Below are 19737 nucleotides of genomic sequence, written 5' to 3'. Positions count from 1 at the left end.
ATGCAAATAATGGGTGATCATGGGAGCCCGCGACAACAACAGCTTTGGGAACACTGTCCATCAAGAAATCATTTTGAAGGTTAGGAGCTTGATTGGGATAACTTTTAGATTTACCATGTACATAAATGATAATACGGTAAAGTATCATGATGGTATTCACATACAATCATTTATGTTCCCCTATATATATATTTTAGTATTTTTAGAAAATAAAAAGATTCATTTTTAAATTAAAAGTATTCATTTGCGATTAAGGATTGATTTCTAAATATTAGATCTAAAAAATACTTAGTCAATTTTGTTAGAGTTATTAAATAGTATGTTCCCAAACGAGTATGTTCTATGAATTTCCAAAACCAAAAGACCATAGTATTTGTTTCTCGACATGGCATAAGCAACAACAATTACTTTAGAATTTTTATTAACTGACCAACATTTTTAAAGAAAAAGATAATTGAGTTCTTGAATATCTAATAAAATATAATGAGATTGTGACCACCCCAAGCCACGGAGGGGTGGTCAAAATCATTTTTGTATATGGAAGTCAAAATCATTCTTGTCCCTTAAATTTCAAAATGGGTTGTTGTAAGAGTCTCATTGAATAAAAACCAATTACCGAAAAAAAAAATTATCGGGTTGTGTGACTTACCCCAAGCCATCTAATTTGACATCAAATGAGTGGGAAAGATTGTGGCCTCCATGTACAAAAGATAAATTGTCGATAATCCCAAATATAATTTGTATTCTAAGATAAAAAACATATCACGTTTAGTATATTTACATATATAGCATTTCCTAATATTTATTTAGAAAGCTACAAATATATACACAAGGTAAAATTTCATTAAAAATATAAATCATATTTACAATAATTTATTTTACAAGTGTAGTTATAAAAACTTAAAGTTTAAAAATTCTATAAATAAATATAAATGATTTTAAATTGATAGTAATAACTTATAATGAAAAATAGGTTTAATGCAAAATATGTATAATTTATAATGCAAAAGAGGTTTTTTGGATGAAATAATACAACATAGGTGTATATTATACCGCAAAATAGGAATAAATAAGCTTATAAAGTATATTTGTATTAATTTTTTAAATCATAAAGAGTGTCAAGGGGGTCACTCACAATTTTTATTATCCACCCAACAATTTAAATAGTCAGATTCGCCGTTGCACTTGGAATCACTAGCAATAAATTAAAAAGCGAGTTGCCAAAGGACTATCATCAATAAAATATTAACTTTAAATTCTAATAAACCATATGTAACTATAATATAAACTTATTAACTAAATTATAAAAGACTAAATTTTTTGTGTAAAAAAATATATGTTATTGACAATATACATATAGTTAGAACTTGAACCTAACATAGTTCATAATTAGTATTTTTGGTGTTGTCCTTTCAAATTTTTATAATTGAGTTTCCATGTATTAATTGAAAATAGTCAAAATTATTTGAAAATTAGAAATTTATTCATTAGAATTAAGACGGGACATTAGTCCTATTGTATTTTTGAAAATGCATTGGAGATTTTGTATTATTAAAAATACTACTTTCACGTTGAGTAAAAACAATTATGTTATTCTCCTCTAACTAGGAGATTAAATCAATGCTGAGTTTTGCAGCAGCATGAATTTTGTATGTGCACATTAGATAATTAGATAGTTGTAATTCCTTGCCGCTTCTTCACGTGTATGCCTAGTAAATAATTGTATTTTGGCAATTCTACTAGGGAAAATTGTTTCATGCGGGCTGGATCGCATTTCTGCATATGCAATCCAGAAACTGTAATGCATCCATTATAAAGATGGATACAGGTAGGCGTTCCTTCTAAAAACGATGGAAACTAATGGTCCAAATGTTTTCTTATTAGAATTATCATTTTTAGTTTTAAAAATTTATTTATTTTTTCATATTCACAATCTCCATGTAAGAGATGTGTCCTTAAAAATTAAGTCCTAAAATCTATGTCAAAATAGATTTATTAAGAGACTCGCATTTCTACATATGTGGGCTCAGTATCATAGAAACCGGGCAAGGGAGAGATTCAAGTATTAAATAATTGAAAAATAATATTGTTATTAACTCTATTTTAGTTGATATAGATCATGGGATGTCAGATGAATTGATTGTCAGGACTCGGGAATAAACAGTGGATATCCATGTTGTGGGCCATGTACCATAGGGGTCTACTTCCCATGGTGTATGCGATATACGGTAATACCATACTATTATTTTAGATAATAAATATTTATACATGTAATTTTATGGTCTAGTATGTACGTACGCATCCATGTATGTGTGTATTTTTGAATGTGTGTGTTTGCATGCTTGCATATATCAGTAGATAAGCACTTTATATAATTATTATATGTTATGTTCCACATTATATGTGTATGAAAATATGCATATGTATATTTATAGACGTAGATATATGTTGGTCTGAAAAGGCTGAAACCCTAAACTTTCCCTTAACTTGTCTCAAGCCCAGTAAAGTGGGTAAGTTGTGTTAGGTAGACATCCAGCGTAAAACTTTACTAAACCTTTTCATAAATCCGATATATAAGATATTTGCTCATGATGGGCCTTTAGTAAAAATAATTCTCAAAATTATAAATTTAATTAACTTATAAAATTAAAATTTTAGTTTTTTAAATGATTAAATAACATTATTAATAGAGTTACTTATGAATGAACAATTTTACAATTTTGGATATGATATTATATCATAGTTTTGGGTAGGGCACATGGCATTAATGTTTGATAAAATATCCAATAAAGATGAGATATGATGAGAAGCGTACTAAATTTAGGTGATACAATAGAAGGTTAGGGTAGTTACATTCCCATTAGAAAATGAGATGTGATATAAGATAAGATTACAATTTATTTATAAAAGAATCAAATACAATATTTTTAATCTAAATATGCCAAATAAGATGGAAGAATTTTGTCTCCTTCTCTCTATCTATATGCCAAATAAGATGAAATGTTTATATTAAAAATATACAGAAATTTTTGAACAATAGTTTTGTATATTTCTTATGAAAATAGTGCATGCCTTAAACATTCAGCATACGTTCTATTGCTAGTACCTCAAATACTGGATGTAAAACCCATCTAAAAATAGATAATGGAGAGAAGACGTACATCTACATATGAGTCAGCCAACTCCCTATATTTATTTGGATGTTCTCCAAGGAATGCAATGATAGAGCCTATAATCATTTCAAATATTTGGAGCGTGCCTTACCCCATACACATTTTAAATCAAGAAGTAAAATGGTCACGTGTTCCTCGAGTTACATAATTAAACCAAGGCCCTAAGCGTTTCCACATAAGCCCCCACCTGTTCCAATATACTGAATTACATAGAATTACTTAAAGTAATTAATCTTAAAACTTTTAAAGGGAAAGCTTTTTTTATGTAACCCCATCCATATATATAGTATATGGACTTATATCTCATAAGTCTTGACTATACCATGTAGGGTGAATACTCAATAAGTACTTGAGTTTTATTTTATTTGTTAGGATTCTCCAAGCCCTGGCCAATCGTAGCTAAACATGAGGCTAACCTATAAAATCCTGACAGGAGGTGACCCTCACACCTCCTTGAGAAATTGTTTTCTCAATACGTGAACTCTCGATGCCTTATGCGTACTTGAGGTAAAAGAATATGAGCTCCATTTTGCAAGGCACCAATATTTCAATCTCTCAATCGCTCCCACTGAATGAAAGACTGTTGAAATTTAGGTCTTGATAGGCCATATTTCCAACTGGACCTTCCTCGTAATGGGTTAGTGACACGTCGGGCACTTGCGGGCACCCTCTTAGATAATGATGGAAAGCCCCCTAGTCTGAGTCTGGTTCCGCTCTAGCTACCTTGCTCGCACTCTGCCCCTCATCAACACACACGCATAAGAAGACCAGATAAGTAGGTCAAAAGACCCTACTTATCGTTAGATGTGTATATATGTAAAAGGTAGGGGGTGACGAGAGATTGTTTATTAATTTGACAGCCTCTCGTCGTCCTTTTTGACAAACAACCTCATGTAAATAAATAATAAATAAATAAATACAAGTTCTAGAACATAATTCTTGTAGTCAAGAGGAGAGTAACATAATGGTAGAGAATAGAGGATAAAAGTCGAGGAAGTAGAGGGTTGAGGGAGAAAGAGAAAATAGCTTACAAAAGATAGAGGAAAAAAGAGTGTAAAAAGAGAGAGAGGGAGAACAGAGAATGAGAGAGAGAAGAGAGAAAGATAGAAGTAGAGGGAAGGAGATAAGAGAGGAATCGAATCAGAAAGAGAGAGAGAGCAGGGAAGAAAGAGCGAGACAGAGGGAAGAAGAGAGAAGGAGAAGATAGAAAGAATGAGGAAGAGAGAGAGAGAGAATGAGGAAGAGAGGGAGAGAGAGCGAGGAGGAATGAGAGAGAGAAAGAGGGACGAAGAAAGAAGGAGAAGAGAGAGAATGAGGAAGAGAGAGAGCGAGAGAACGAGGAGAGAGAGGGAGACAAAAGAAAAAGAGAACAAGAAAGAGAAAGAGTGGAGAAGGAGAGAGGGTGAGGAGAAAAGAGAGAAAGAAAGAGACAGAGAGAGTGAGAAAGAGAGAGAAACTGAGAGGGAGGGGGAAAGAGGGAGAAACCGAGAGAGAAGGGGGAAAGAAAGAGAAACTGAGAGAGAGAAGGGGAAGAAAGAGATGCTGAGAGAGAGGGAGGGAGAGCGAGAGAAAGAGAGAGAAAATGAGAGTGGTAGAAACCTATAGAGAGAGTAGGAAAGAGAGAGAAGAGAGGGGACCAGCAGCTAAGCCGTCAGTCCGAGCCACGAGGGGAGAGAGAGAAGAGACGGGGACTGAGAGAGAAGAGAGGGGATCGACAGTTAAGCCGTTGGTCTGAGCCATGAGGAGAGAGAAAGAGAAGGAGAGAGAAAGAGGGAGGCGGGCCGACCACTTAGCCGTCGGCCTAGTTGGGCGAGAGAGAGAGGGAAAGAGAGAAGGACAGAAGGGAGAAGGATAGGGAGAAGGGAGAGAGAGAGAAGGAGAGGGAGAGGGAGGTAGGCTGGCTGCGAGAGAGAGGGGGAGAGAGAGCGAATGAGAGAAAGAGAGAAAAAGAGAGAGAGTGGGAGGCAAGTCGACGATGAGAGGGAGAGGGAGAGGGAGAGGGAGAGAGAGGAGGGAAAGAGAGAGAGAGAGGGAGAGTGAGGTGGGCTAGCCGTCGACCCAGTTAGGTGAGCGAGAGAGAGGGAGAGGGAGAGAGAGAGGGGGAGAGAGAGGAGAGGGGGAGAGAGAGAAAGAGAGAGAAGGAAAGGGAGAAGGGAGAGAGAGAGGCAGAGAGGGAGAGGGAGGCGGGGCCGCCAGCTCGGTTAGACAAGAGAAAGAGAGGGAGAGAAGGAGAGGGAGAGGGAGGCGTGCCGGCAGCTTAACTGGTCGGGAGAGAGAGAGGGAGGAGAAAAAGAGAGAAGGAGAGAGAAAGAGGGGAGATGAGAGAGAGAAGGGAAAAGAAAGGGGAAGAGAGGAAAAGGGTGAGGCAGAGAGAGAAAGAGAAGAGTGGAAGAGAGAGAAAGAGTTAGAGGTTACCTAGTGTGGCCCTTGAACTGGACCGGGGGCTACGTTGAGAGTGAGGGTTCCAAGTAGGAAGTGAGGAGTTATAAGGGTAGTGGTTTATGGGGGAAAGCTTTCGCTCTCTTTAGGTGAAAGGGATAGAGAAAAAATATTACAAACCAAGGGAAACTCAAGCCAATTTCATTAATCTTAGAGCTTATGGAACAGTGTGTGTTTACAAATGATCATGTAATGCTTATATAGCATCCCCTTGGAACAAGGGTGGATGCTCAAAACTAACCATAATTGCTAAAAATTACACTTTTTATGATTTATATTTCCAAGATTGTGGGTAGGAAAAATGACCATTTTGCCCCTACCCATAATCTTGGAAATGCCAAGATGGTCCCCAAAAAGGGGGCCATGGGCTATGGTGGCCATTCGGGGCTCATCTCGAGCCCTTCCGGCAACCTTCTAGCGAAAAGAATGTCGTGAAAATTATGGTCTCAACGAGGTGATCGTTTTGACATATTACTTGATCTTCGAAACTTGATGGGTGTTCTTAAGAAGCGACGAAACTTGACGGGTGTTCTTAACGAGCGACATTCTACCCCCACATGCTTTCTGGGACCGATCCAATGCTTTATGGGACCGATCCAATGCCTTTCAAAAATTTTCTTCAGAGCAGGGCTTATTTTAATAGTGCTTCTGTAGTCTGCAGGCATTTTGGTACTCACAGGCCTATGTTGCAATTAACTTCCTCCTTATTCACTCCAGGAATACAAGTATTGAAAATTACCCTATAACACCCTCATCTTGGGCGACTATTGGGAAGTACTCAGATGTGGCTCGAGAGATGCAGAGCATGAAGTTCGTAGAATAGTAATGGATGATAATTTTTTGACAACAAACAAAAAAATATTAGGGTTTACAAAGCCAATCTGGAAGATGATAAAGTTTACAGATAGTGATAAGGCTGTAATTGTAGATGCATACGAGCGATGGATACCATGTTGGGAGAAATATCGATTGTTCTATATGATGATCTAGTGTTGCTTCAAAAAGTCAGGGACTTAGTGGCTGCCATATGGATTAAGGCTAACCTTCCACTTCATTATCTTGCGTTTCTTCTTAGCCCTAAATATTATTCTCGTGAATGGTTGTCATTGCCTACACTTGGTGGGGAGAGGGGGGTGAAGCCCCATCAAGATATCAAGGTGTCTGCACGCGACCATGATGCTCTTGATGGGACAGTAAGCAATGAGGCTGAGCCGAGCAGGGTACGACAACAAATAAATGATTTTATTGGTAGTAGGGGGAGTTTCTCACTGCCAACGTTCATAACTGATAGAGGTATAATGCCACCAGTATCGTGGTGAGACTTGTATGGTGGTGGGCCCCCAAAGTTGTATTCAGCTGTAGTTAAGGTGTTGTCCAAAAGCGTTAACTCTTCATGCATCGAGAGATGTTGGAGCATGTGTAGTTACATCCACAATTTTAAGAGTAATCGACTGAATACTGATCGATCTGAATCTTTGGTTTACGTTCATTACAATGATAGGCTACTCAACAATTGAGGACTTATTACGAGACCAACTACAAAAACTGGGATGCTCATCCTGACGATGACTACCTTGTTGATGACATAGGTGCCTTAGCGGACGATGATTTGGCTTTTCCCCCGCCATGTACTTGACCTGCTCTTCCCCCGCCTACTATAAAAGAGTATGATAGCCCCTTAGATCTCCATCATGATCACGGTTCGCAACCCCATACTCTAGTGCAATCTTCGATTGCGACCCCACCCACTTGAGGTGAAGCTTTGCCATCGATGAAGCTTTGCCATCGACGACCATCTAGTTGTGTTTCTCTCTCTATCTCTCTTTCTCTCTCTCTTTATCTCTCTTTCTCTTTCTCTCTCTCCCCTCCCCTAACCCCCCTCCCCCTCCCACACATCTTGGGACTATGTAACTTTTGAATGAATTCGTGCTTGAATAAGATTGATGATTTTCTCTCTCATACATTCTTTATGGCTTTTTTGGTGATTGTTATTTCTTTATCATAATGCCATTGTATATTACAAGGATGTTTATTACTTACAACGTGTGTGTACGTCAGAGTAAGTAGGAATGAAATGAGATTACTAGAAATTACGCAGGATTTCCCCCACATGCTTGTATTTCAATTCACGTTGAGAGGGTGGCTAAATGGATTACATCACGTGATGGGTAAACTTACCTCATGCTGAAGCAAAATGGTCATTAAGTAATAACAAATATAATAAACATTGAACTATTCCCTCAATGGAAAATAGATCGCACGTTGAGTAGTCGTGTGCGCCCGCGTCCATGTTCCATCAGAGTTTGCCATAACATACCAAACTTGAAATTTATTATTTCCAATTTCATATATCCTTGGGTGTGGTTTCTATAAGATTGCAACCTTAAAGAATCTATTTAAGAAGCACCACCAAATTTTATCATGGCATGTAATATTTGTGTGAAAAATTCTTAGGATTATCTGAAATCTATTTTCATATCTAATTACAAACGTTTAAACTCTAAAACTGGTTAAAATCAAGTAGATCTATAAACATATGAAAAATCTTAAAATGGACAGTGTAGAAAATATGTTACAAGATGCACAATTTTTGGCACTCAAATTTTTTTGTTTTCCCCATGAACTCATACATCTTGATGTCATGATGATCAATTAGAGACTTTTTCAACATTAAAACAACCTTTTCCGATGGATTCTTGGGGGTGCATCCTTAATTCTACATTTTATGGTTGCAACCTTATATAAACTTTTTCTTATATCTTTTATTTTATAAAGTACTATATACATTCTCAAATGAATTTCCAAATTGGGATTTAAATTTATTCAATATAAGATATTTCCAAAAGAGAGTTAAATATAAAATATAGTAATGCAGACCATATCCTCACAACTTTTCCCTTTAAAAAATAGAATGGCTTGACTTGTCTTTAACAACATAACTTTACATTAGTTGTTTTAAGGTATTTTATATATATATGGAAAAAGCTAGGATTAGCCCACTTGCTCATATGCACATATAAGCCCAACAACCTATATTGAATCTCGACCGATCTGATGATCACGGATGATCGGTAGTGTTTGAAGTTTAATTTTTTTTTCTACAAATCTAAATCACTTGAAATTTTAAGAGTGTGTTCATAAAAAATATTTGAACCTTCAAAAAATATCAAAAAAATATTTTACATGAAATAAATTGACCAAAATACTCCCGAAAAGTATTATTTACAAAATTAACCCATAAAAGTAACTTTTTTTAAAAAATAGACTACAAAATTAATAAATTCACCCTTCACAGCTCTCTCTATCTTGAACCTTTGTAATTTGCAGGGTTGTGAAGTTTAGATTATATATATATATATATATATATATATATATATATAAAAGCTTAGGTGAGCCCACTAGCTCATAAGAAAAAATGTGCTCAAAGGCTTAGATTAAATCTAGGCTGATCTGACGAATACGGATGTCTGGTAGTATTTAAATTTTAATTTTTTTCTACAAATCCAAATCACTTGAAAGTTTAAGTGTGCGCTCTTCTCATCAAGCTACACCTAATAAATAAATAAATAAATAATCCGCAAAAAAAAATTGAACAAAATAACCCTAAAATATTTTGGGGGTATTTTGATCAATTTATTTCATGAAAAATATTTTTTTGATATTTTTCGAAGATTCACCTATTTTTGATGTATACACACTCCAAACTTCAAGTGATTTGGATTTGTAAAAAAAATAAAAAATTCAAAGACTACTGGACATCCGTGATCGTCAGATCGACTCAGATTCAATTTAGGCCGTTGGGCTCATTTTCTTCTGTGAGCTAGTGGGCTCACCTTAGCGTCTTATATATATATATATATATATATATATATATATATATATATATCCTGTCAGCCCACGGGCAGATAGCTACAGTATTAGCCAATGGCTCAGATTGAATCTAGGCCGATTTGACAAATACGACCTCATTTCATGTTTGAATTTTCATTACTTTTTCTACAAATCCAAATCACTTGAAATTTGGAGAGTCTATTTTTCAAAAATATAAGAATCTAATAAAAATATATTTAAAAAAAAAATCACAAAATATAAATTGGCCAAAATACCCTTGAAAAGTTTTGGGGGTATTTTGGTCAATTTATATTTTACGAGTTATATTTTTTATATTTTTATTAGGTGCACCTTGATGAGAAGAATGAGCACCTAAAATTTCAAGTGATTTGGATTTGAGAAAAAAAAATAAAAATTTAAATACGAAATAAGATTGTAATCGTCAGATCAGCCCAGATTGAATCTACTCTTATATATATATATATATATATATATATATATATATATATATATATATATATATATATATATATATATATATATATATATAGGAATAATCTAAACTTCACAACCCTTAAAATTACAAAGGTTTAAGATAGAGACTGTTGTGAATGGTGGAATTACTAATTTTGTAGTTTAATTTTTTAAAAAAGTTATTCTTTTGGGGCAATTTTGTAAATATTACTACAAGACAAATGGTACTTTTGTCATCTCCATCAAGGGTAAAATTCAAATTTTAACTAAATGACAATGACACTCTATAAATAAAGTTCCAAGAGACTAACTTCCAAAATGGCATTATATTTTTGTGAAAATTTCAAATTTGCCCTTAGTCAATGGTAAAGTTACCCATTTAAAATTTTTTTTAATAAAAAAGTAATCATTGTTTTGATAAATACACCCATCACAACCCCTTCTAACTTGGGGTTGTTAACTCTACAAACCCATATATATATATATATATATATATATATATATATATATATATATATATATATATATATATATATATATATATATATATATATATATATATATATATATATATATATATATATATATATACATATATTTAAAATTACGTTTATTTCTCTGACAATAATTTTTTTGAAATTTTGAATAAATTTATTTTACCATTTTATAACTTTCTTAAAGAAATTTCCTAAATAAAAATATCTTTTAAATATAAAAATTAATATTTTTAGTAAAATTTTCATATAGTTATTTCAACTCAAAAATAACGGTGATGCATTTCCCAAATTTAAGCCTAACAATAACCATATATGCTTAGGTTGGATCCAAATAGTACCCAAACAACAACATTATGTTTTAATGTATTACTCTAATAATTCGAGGGGCAGTGATTTCATGCAACAGCTGTATAGTAATATAATGCAACAATCTTTAAAAACCATGATAGAACCATTTGTTTGAACCAAATTTTAGAATATATACTCTTTTCATCTTAATGAATAATCACAAACAATAATTTTTAAAATACAACCTAGAAAGTATTTATTTAGCCAAATTAACATAGGCCGTCCATTTTAATAAGACGCTTAGATCTAGGCTTTAGAAGGATTTTTCTTTTCCATATTTTTTAGATGGTATTACTATCATTAGATGAACAATATTAAAAAATAAAACAATGATTTTGAGTTTGTAAAGGCTAAGATTTTGAAATTTACCAAATGAATGGTCTACATTCTTTGTTGGAGGGGACTGATTTTGACCATATCTAGGATTCAAATTGAAATTTAATTTTTTTGAAATTGATGATTGAGATGAAGATTGTATGTGTGCGTAAAATTTTGGGTCATACAAATACCACATACATGGATTTCTAGAAGTGTGGTTGCATTATACTATAATACAACCGTTGTATTAGATCACTACTCTAATTTGATTCCTAGACAATATATTTCCATGTATACAAATGCCAATATAAAGCTCATTTCCGTATCATGTATGAGATTTTAAGCAATACTAACATTAATCGTTGTTAGCAATGGAAGACTTTATTTCATACTAGATTAATGGGCTTTAATTAATCTATGGACATCCATGATTGGTTGTTCATGGATCTAGCCGCATGGGCCATTGCTAGATATAACAATGGTTTCTAAATTTAATCAAATCGAGATCGCATTTGTATGGGAAAGGGCAGCCTTGCTTAGTGGGTGCACGAATCTATATATAATGCAATTGGGCTCTTCATACAAGTGGAGTTCTGCGATTGGGGCGCAGACCACTATTGTCCGAGACACGATCCTACAATGAAAGAAATTCGCTCTTATCCAAATAGGATCACGGTATTTTTTAGATGGGGGCAAGACTCAACATTAAATAGAATTTCGTTCTTGTTGTCGATGGAAGTGTGATCCTAATAGACACGGGAGCACGATCCCATTTTACATGGACGGGATCTCGATCCGTAACTTCTACCCTTACGGGAGCTCGCTCCTCGAGCTCCGAAGCTTTGGGCAGCCATCGATCCATCACACCTGCTCTCAGGAACAGGAGCCGCTCTCGCTCCCGGTAACCATGGTCGAGACCTCAGAATCAAGTTTTGTAAGGAGCGGACAGGTGTTCCCTCAACCTCAACCTCACCATGAAGACTGATCACGGTTGTACTTGACCAACAAGCAGTAGAAATGGAATCCGGCCCAACTGTCTCATGCCAACTGCCAAAGCAGAGGTGCGCAAATGAGTGGAGAGTATGAATAGCGAGCGGTGTCGAGCTGTAACGTCCAACCAACCGCTCAAGAATCTCCCACACCCCTATATATATATATATATATATATTCTACCTTCTTTCCCGGCCCCTCTCATTTTCGAACTCTCTCTCTCTCTCTCTACCCCCTCTGGGTTTTTGAAGCATTCCTTCTTTAAGCACTGCAAGTGGTAAAAGTATTTGGTGAAGCATTTTTTGAGGGTTTTGCCAAGTGTGGAGGTGAGGTTCAGGGCAATGGCAGAGGCCGGAGGCCTCCCTAAGCGGAAGGTCGACAAGGACGGAGCTGATGCGTTGCATAAGAGGACGAGGAGGCCGAATTTTGATGAGGATCGTTTCCAGGTTGTCCCTGTCTTTCCCTCGCAAGAAGAGCAAGATCAGGCCAAGAAATCAAGAAATTTATGAAATAATGGCACAGAAAGAGCAAGAGGAGGCCAAGAATCAAGAAATTGAAACTGAAGATGAGAGAGAGGAGGCCAAGAATCACAAAATTGAGTTTTGGATTTGATCCGGAACCTGCAATTGGAGAACGGATGCTTAACCAGCGAGCTGGAGCTCCACAAGAAGAGGAATGAGGAGCTGCAGCGTAAATGGGAGGAAGCAACAGGGCAGCGCGACATGACCAACAAGACGTGGAAGCTACCAACCCTGAGCCTCAAGAGGCGTATTTCAGTTCCCCATTTTGATCGTAGCTTTTTCTACCATGTGCAAGACAGTTCGACTGTGTCTCTTTGTTTGATATGAATAAGGAGATCTTTTGATTCTGAAATCCATATCCTTCAATTCATAGAGACCACCCTCCTGTGTGTAGTACGAAATACGGCCAATGTTTTCTATAATCCATTTGCCTTGTATGAAGAAGCAACAACCCTCTCTCTCTCTTCTCTGTGTATGTAGTATGAATAGAGCAGCACCATTTTTCAATTCCCCTAGCTTTGAACCTTTGGGCAGCTGTCGATCTGACGCTCCTGCCCCAGGAACCGGAGCTGGGCCTGGTTTCCTATCATGGAATTTTTATATTCGTTTTTGCACTTTACCCTGGGTCTGACATGTTCGGAACATCAACTACTTGTTAATTTTATTTTTTATTAAAAATATTTTAATAAAAATATTTTAAAATTTTATTTTATTATATTCATGATTATTATAATGTAGGTTATAGATCATTACAAATTTGGATCCAAAATCGATACAAATAATGAGTGATCAAGGGAGCCCGAAAGACCAACAGCTTTGGGAGCACTGTCCATCAAGAAATCATTTTCAACGTTAGGGGCTTGATTGGGATAACTTTTAGATTTACCATGTACATAAATGATAATACGGTAAAGTTTCATGATGGTGTTTACATACAACCATTCGTTTTTCCTCAGATATATTTTAGTATTTTTAAAAAATAAAAAAGTTCATTTTTTGAACTAAAAGTATTCATTTGCGATTAAGCATTGATTTCTAAATATTAGATCTAAAAAATACTTAGTCGATTTTGTTAGAGTTATTATCTAGTATGTTCCCAAAAGAGTATGTTATACAAATTTCCAAACCCGAAAGACCATAGCATTTATTTCTTGACCTGGCATAAGCAAAAACAATTACTTTAGAATTTTTATTAAATGACCAACATTTTTAAAGAAAAAGACAATTGAGTTCTTGAATATCTAATAAAATATAATGAGATTGTGACCATTTATCTTTTGTACATGGAGGTCAAAATCGTTCTTGTCCCTTAAATTCAAAATGGGTTGTTGTAAGAGTGTCATTGAATAGAAATAAATTACCGAAAAGAATAAATTCTTGAACTGTGTGACTCAACCTAAGCCATATAATTTGACATCAAATGAGTGAGAATGATTGTGGCCTCCATGTACAAAAGATAAATGGTCTCTTTGTAGATAATCTCAAATATAATTTGTATTCTAAGATAAACAAATATATCAAATTTAGTATATTTACATTTATAGTATTTCTTAATATTTATTTAGAAAGCTACAAATATATACACAAGGTAAATTTTTATTAAAAATATAAATCATATTTATAATAATTTATTTTACAAGTATAGTTTTAAAAACTTAAATTTTAAAAATTCTATAAATAAATATAAACGATTTAAATTGATAATAATAACTTATAATGAAAAATAAGTATAATGCAAAATATGTATAATTTATAATGCAAAATAAGTTTTTTGGATGAAATAATACAAATAGGTGTATACTATACAGCAAAATAGGCATAAATAAACCTATATAAAGTATATTTGTATTAATTTTTTAAACCATAAAGAGTATCAATGGGGTCACTCACAATTTTTATTATCGACCTAACAATTAGATAAGGGTGCAGGTTGCATACAGATGCATCCGTAGCTGTAGAGGTAAGGTGCGCCTTTAAATTTTATCATGGTATATAATTTTGATGTAAAATGTTCTTAGGATTATCTCAAAATCTATTTTTATATTTAATTATCAAATTTTAAATTTAAAAAATGGTTCAAATCAAGTAGATCTATAAACATATGGAAATCTTGAAAATAGATGGTGTAGATAATATATTGTAAAATGTACCATTTTTTAAACTTAAAATCTTTTTATTTTTCATGGTCATACATCTCAATGTCGAGATGATCAACCAAAGGGTTTTTCAACATTAAAACTACATTTTTCCAATGGATTTTTGAGGTGCATCCATAGTTCTACATTATAAGGTTGCTTCCTTATATAAACTTTTTCGTTTAGATGATCAGATCAACAGTTGCACTTAGAATTACAAGGAATAAATTAAAAAGCCAGTAGCCAAAGGACTATCATCAATAAAGTATTAACTTTAAATTCTAATAAACGATATGTAACTATAATATAAACTTATTAACTAAATAATAAAGTACTAAATTTTTAGTTTAAAATTTTTTGTTATTGACAATATACATATAGTTAGAACTTGAACATTTCATAATTAATATTTTATGTGTTGTCCTTTCAAATTTTTATTAATGAGTTTCCCTATATTAATTGAAAATAGTCAAAATTATTAGAAAATTATAAAATTTATTTATTAAAATTAAGACGGGACATTAGTCCTATTATATTTTTGAAAATGCATGAGAGATTTTATATTAGTAAAAATAAATTTATTAAGTCCTAAAATATATTTCAAAAAATAAGATGAAATGTTTATATTAAAAATATACAATAATTTTGTATATTACTTATGAAAATAGTGCATGCCTTGATGATTTAATGCCCGTTCTATTGCTAGTACCTGAACTATTGGATGCAAAATCCATCTCAAGATTGGATAATGGAGAGAAGACGCACGTTACATATGAGTCGGCCAAGTCCCTATATTTATTTAGATGTTCTACAAGGAATGCAAGGATAGAGCCTATAATCATTCCAAATATTTGGAGCGTGCCTTACTCCATGCACATTTTAAATCAAGAAGTAAAATCGTCACGTCTTCCTCGAGTTACATGATTAAACCAAGGCCGGCGTTTCCACAGCAGTATCCGCACGTTACAATACATTAAATTATAGAAAGTAATTAATCTTAAAAGGGAATTATGTGACCTCTAATCGTAGCCGTGAGATCTGAGTAGATGGCTGCGATGGCATGAATCACAATGTCACAAGCTGGTTCCTATTCGTCATATCTTGATTGGATGACTCGTAGTTTTTTGTATTTAAGTTTTGTTTTATGTATCATTTTGAAGAAAAATTTGGCATGCGCATAGATGTGATGGGGATGTACATGATAAAAATAATAAACAAATATTTTCTATGAAAAAAAATTATATAAAATTTATAAAAATATCAAGGATATTTTGATCATTTATATTTATAAAAAAAATATTAATTTTTTATTTTTTTCCATGTTCACCGTAGGTTTTTGATAAGACTTCCCAAAATTTCACCAGAAACTATTTTGTACAAAAAAAAAAAAAAAGAACTATGTGTGACATTAACAATTGTAGCCACTGATTTTGATTCAAAGGGCTAAGAAATGTGGTGACATAGTTATATGTTGTTTGGTTCACACAGTTTTCCCACAATTAAACCCACCGCATTATATAAGCGAACAAGGACCTCGTCTGACCCCTTATCTTCATTGATCTTTCTGCAATTTCATAAGTTTTCATAGGGAAAAAACGATGGGTTCTCGACCGGAGGACTGTGCGTCGTCTCAGAGCTTTGACGAACAACGTTGGGTCATCCAAATTAGGCAACATCTTGATGAATACGATCTCGAAGAGGATGATAATGGCTTTCCAGTCTCCATTTTTACAGTTCCAAAGCCCCTCTCCACTATTAAACCGGAGGCCTTCACGCCTCAACTGGTCGCCATTGGACCTTACCACCATTGGAGACCAGAGCTTTATGAAATGCAACGCTATAAGTTATCGGCTGCTTGTCGAGCTCAGAGACAATGGCAAAAGTCACAGGGCATCAAGTTGCAGAGCGTGGTGGACCAGATTAGTAAATTCGAGAACAGGATAAGGGCTTGTTATCACAGGTATCTTGACTTCAGTTGTGAAACGCTGTCATGGATGACGGCTGTTGATGCCTGCTTTTTGGTTGAGTTTTTGAAGGTCTATGGGCCACCCATTCATGGCGAAGAGGGGAAATCTCTTGTTAGGGTTAGCTCGAGGATGCAACATTTGGTTGATTTCACTAGGAGGAAATCAGCCCATAATGCCATTGTTAGGGATTTGATGATGATGGAAAACCAGATTCCCCTGTTTTTGCTGAGAAAGCTTCTTGAGTTAGAGAACAATTGCGTTTCTAATCAAGCTGAAGAGGCTTTTGCAGCAATGGTGTCTGGTTTTTGTGCAGAGATTTCACCATTGAAAATCATGGCTTTCTCGGCCAAGGAGTTTGCAGAGAGTGGCCATTTGCTCGAGGTCTTGTATAGAATGATGGTACCAAGGCCTAATGCAAAGGAGGATCAAGAATTTGATCAAGAGGAGCCCGATGGCATTGAACCACAGCGCTCTGAGCCCAGCACTACTGACTATTGCAACCAAATCCGCAGTCTCTTGAGCTCTCTAAGTTCGTTCTTCTCCTCAGTAATATCTTCTCCCCCATTTCGTCGACTCCGAAGTCTTCTCATCTCAAGGCCATTGAAATTCCTTCTCAAGCTTCCATGGAAGATCCTCACCAGTCTCCCTCTCTTCTCTTTCTTGAAAACTCCAATAGAATTTCTTGCATTATCTGGTGAGAAGAATGAAGATGGGACCTCCTCAAACAAAGACGCCTCGATCTCAAAGCCCCCATTAATGGAGGAGCTCCACATTCCCTCAGTAACCGACCTATGCAATGCCGGTATCACTCTCTCTCTTTCCACGGGAGGCATCTCCTCGATCCAGTTCGACCCCAGTACAGGCTCTCTCTCTCTCCCTTCCATCTCTCTGGATGTTAACTCAGAGATAATTCTTCGAAATCTCGTGGCCTTTGAGGCAGCATCAGCTCCAGGTCCATTGATTTTCACCCGATACACCGAGCTGATGAATGGGATCATCGACACCGACAAAGACGTGGCTTTGATGAGAGAGAAAGGGATTTTGGTGAACCGTTTGAAGAGTGATAAGGAGGTGGCTGAATTATGGAATGGGATCAGCAGATCAGTGAGGCTCACTGAGGTGGAGGGGTTGGATAGAGTGATTGAGGAGGTTAACAAGTACTATGGGAGAAGCTGGAGGGTGGTAATGGCTAAGCTTGTGAGGGAGTATGTTTATGGGTGGTGGAGGGGCCTCACGGTGTTGGCGGCGGTGGCGCTGCTGCTGCTCACAGGGGTGCAAGCCTTCTGTTCTGTCTACGTTTGTAGACGGTGGCTTGCCATCACCGCCGCACCTGTTGGGTGACGGCGAACCTCACCCTCTCTCTTACTTGTTTGTGATACTGCCGTCTCTCGCTCTCTCTGTATCTATGTGGCACGGCGAGTGCAGGTGTATGATACTCCTTCTCTCTCCCCTAATGTTGTGTGTGATTGTGTTTTTTTTAGTGCACGTGTGGGGTGCATTCATCCACGTTTAGAGATATTTCTTATTGAGCGCGGCTGATGTGTGAGGTTGTTCAAGTTTGGCTTGGTTTTGAGAGATGGACGTGTGAAGAAAGCTCGATCCCAAGTGATCCTTTCTTCCTTTATGTGGGGAATAAAATATACCAGTAAATATTGTATCATACAATGCGGAAAATATCAGTGTAGATGTGGTTTTTAGTGGCATTTGTCAACATGTTTAAGGTTTCAAAATGTATCTGGGGCATAGTTATCCCTTTGACCCGTTATTTTGGTCCAAACAAATTTTATTCTTTTCTAAAGCTTTTTATCTCTCTTTTTGTGGTTCTCTTCGCACTTCATTTTGCATAACATTCACAAAATAAAACTATGCAAAACAACTAAACAAAAAAAAAAACCAAAAAATAAACCAATAGAGAAAGTGAGAGAGAGAGGTTTGAGGGAGAAACACAAGAAGAGAGGGAAGGGGGTCAGTAAGGAATAAAAATCCTGCCTTTTTTACTTTTTTTAATGTTAAATAAATATGGTCAAAGCGATAAAAGTTAGTCTTGATGGTTAGAAAATATAATACATACCATTAGATATGTTTTGAATTGTTGGGTTTGTTAGGGAAATAAAATCTAAAGAGAGAGTGTATGAAAATATTTTTTCAATACAATACTATTTTTTCATAATATAAAGTGGTCATAATTATTTTTAGCTGTCTTAAAATAACTATATTAAGCAAAGGTTTTTTCAAAGCTTGAAAACAAGTTCATCGTTCACTGAACTTATCAATAGTGTACATCCAGCCATCCCATTCTACATCGATTGTGATCTTTGCACTAAAGAAGGATATTCTTATCATATAATTTTTCATATTAAGAAATATATTACTGGTTCACATTCTCAAATGTTCTTTGGAGGGTCATCCATAGGGAAACCAAATATTTCAAAGCACCACCAAGGTACTTGTCAACAAAAGAAAAATAAAGCTCTAACTAAAGGATTATGTAGAGAGAGCATAAAGGCGAGCTGTATCTATTGTAAGCGGCTCCACCTTTGTGGCTTGGGAATATTTTTAAAGTTGAAGAATGATCGTACGGCGAGGGAATGGAACCTGCCTTGATCAAACCCAACACTAATATATATATATATATATATATATATATATATATATATATATATATATATATATATATATATATATAAAAGCAATGATCTAATGCATAGGCTGTATAATACTACAATGCAATCACACCTCTAGAAAACAATATTTTTGACATTTATATGACCTCAAATTTTGCAACATATTCTCTTCATCCTCATAATCAGTCATACGAAAAAATAATTTCAATTTGCACCATATGGTCAAAGTTAGTACCCATCCAACAAAGAATCTCGACCAACCATTTGGTGAATTTCAAGATCTAGGCTTTAACAAATTCAAAATCATTTTATTTTTATTTTTTAGCATTATTAATCTGATAATGATAAAGCAATATAAAGATTTTGGGAATAAAAAAATCCCTCTGAGGCCCATATCTAACCATCTCAATAAAATAGACG

General features: G+C 35.0%; 1 non-coding gene across 1 annotated transcript; it reads left to right on the top strand.

Moving 5' to 3' along the window:
- Window positions 1–16010: 16010 nt before the first annotated feature.
- LOC18442535 (putative UPF0481 protein At3g02645) lies at window positions 16011–18458 on the top strand. Its single transcript, XR_016047500.1, has one exon. It is a non-coding gene; the product is annotated as a putative UPF0481 protein At3g02645 (transcript).
- The last annotated feature ends 1279 nt before the right edge of the window (window positions 18459–19737 follow it).

This window comes from Amborella trichopoda, chromosome 13 (genome assembly GCF_054954075.1).
Source record: "Amborella trichopoda isolate Santa Cruz 75 chromosome 13, AtrichopodaSantaCruz75HAP2 v2.0, whole genome shotgun sequence".
Classification (NCBI taxonomy): Eukaryota; Viridiplantae; Streptophyta; class Magnoliopsida; order Amborellales; family Amborellaceae; genus Amborella; species Amborella trichopoda.
This window is presented reverse-complemented; position numbering and strand designations above follow the sequence as displayed.